The following is a 2057-nucleotide window of genomic DNA, read 5'->3' on the forward strand; positions in this document are numbered from 1 at the left end:
ACATTTTCTCAAGATTCCTAAAAATACATAGTTAAGGACTGGATTAAAAGGGTGAATTTTCCTAAAACTAGACTGGCTGGTTTCTGGCAAGTCAGTGGGCATGTTTTTTTATTGAGTTTAGCTTCATCTTAGGTTTATGTGATGTATCGTGATGTTTGTATCTGCACCTGGAATCTACTTTCGTGCTAATTTAGATTTTGGTGCAGGTCAGCAGTTGTCTAAGTTATATTCTTTTGGTTGATCTACTTAGAACTCTTGATAATCTTAATGTTTTGTGCTGTATCTCCCCGTGAAGGCTATTATAACTGCCTAAGTTATGAGACCCATGTTGGCAATATTTATGTGGCTTTGCTGACAAATTGGCTATGGTTGAAATTTTGTTACTTAGCTTTGCTGACAAAGTGGCCATGCTGGGTTTGAGAATGATTAATCCACTTTCTGAATTTAATTACTTTGAACTTTGTCTAGTGTCCTTCCAAAGCATTTCATATGGGGAATGCTGACTTGGAAGCCCGGTGCTTTTACTTTGTCTAGTGTCCTTCCAGTTTTTGCAGAATATGTAGATGTTATCAAGGGAAAGGAGATTCATGGGTATGCTATAAGACGTGGGCTTGATGCAGATGTATTCATTGGGAGTAGCTTAATTGACATGTATGCCAATTGTACTTGAGTGCAAGATTCCCTGCGGGTGTTCAACCTGCTACCTAATCGTGATGCCATTTCATGGAACTCGATCATTGCAGGATGTGTGCAGAATAAATGTTTTAGCTCTAGTTGAATTGTGGATTCAGTTTAGGAGTTTTGGCATCTGTGCGTGGGTTACCTATTGCATTATGCCTTACTACATTGTAAATTTGTAATCAACATATTGGTTTTTCCTTTTCTTTGTCTTTGTCTTTGTGTTACCTATTTCTTTCTCCGCTGGTACATTTAAGAGTCTACAGGGAGAAGGTGGCTTTGGACCTGTGTACAAGGTAACATAAATTCATGCAATGAAAATTAGCTATATTGCTATACAAAATTTATGTCTTTTCGAAATGATGGTCCATAGGGTACACTGATAGGAGGAAAAGATATTGCAGTAAAGAGGCTTTCAAAGAATTCCGGACAATGAATGAGAGAGTTCAAAACTGAAGTTATACTCATAGCCAGACCTCAGCATCGCAATCTTGTTAAGCTTCTCGGTTGTTGCATTCAAAAAATGCGAAAAGATTCTAATAAATGAATTTGTGCCCAACAAAAGCTTGGACTTCTATATTTTTGGTACGATCCTTCATTTTCAATCTTATTATACTATGATTCAATGTGGCATCGAAATAATAGGTTTAAAGTTTCTTCAAATCAGGAGGGACAAAAATTGCTCGACTAGCCTAAGTGCTTCCACATTATCGGTGGAGTTGCTCGAGGGCTTCTTTATCTTCATCAGGACTCTAGACTAAGGATTATACATCGAGATCTTAAACCTAGCAATATTCTGCTAGATGACAATATGAACTTGAAGATTTCAGACTTTGGCTTGGCTAAAACATTCGGCGGTGATCAAAGTCAGGCCAATACAAACAGAGTGGTTGGAACCTTGTAAGCATGCTTAGACTTGTTTTGTGGTTTATAATTTACATTGTTCTACTTTTGAAATTCTCTCATTGGTCATTGCATATTGATTTGGCATTGGTTATATGTCTTCGGGATATGCAGCAAATGGAATTTTCTCGATGAAGTTTATGTGTTTAGCTTTGGAGTCATACTGCTCGAGATGTTGAGTAGGAAGAAGATCAGGGATTTCTCATCAAGATCACTACCACAACCTTCTTGGACATGTAAGTTTAACCAACGAGGTGATGATATTTTACAGTAAAAAGAATAGTGAATTAGATGGTGCTCTTCGAAGCACTTCTTGTAATGACATGCCATTTAACAGTGTTGAAGGTCTGCACCCTTTTACATATTAGGCCACTAACATATCATACATATTTCAATTTGTTTTAAGGCATGGATGCTATGGATTCAAGATAAACCACTATAATTGATCGATAAGATGTTTTGTGATTCGTGGAACA

At 37.1% G+C, this 2057-nt stretch overlaps 1 long non-coding RNA gene across 1 annotated transcript; it reads left to right on the forward strand.

Moving 5' to 3' along the window:
• The first annotated feature begins 836 nt into the window (after positions 1–836).
• Positions 837–2057, forward strand: LOC114824934 (uncharacterized). Its single transcript, XR_011580676.1, has 5 exons — positions 837–974; positions 1065–1263; positions 1346–1578; positions 1696–1817; positions 1988–2057. It is a non-coding gene; the product is annotated as an uncharacterized lncRNA (long non-coding RNA).

The sequence above is a fragment of the Malus domestica genome, chromosome 05 (genome assembly GCF_042453785.1).
Source record: "Malus domestica chromosome 05, GDT2T_hap1".
NCBI lineage: Eukaryota > Viridiplantae > Streptophyta > Magnoliopsida > Rosales > Rosaceae > Malus > Malus domestica.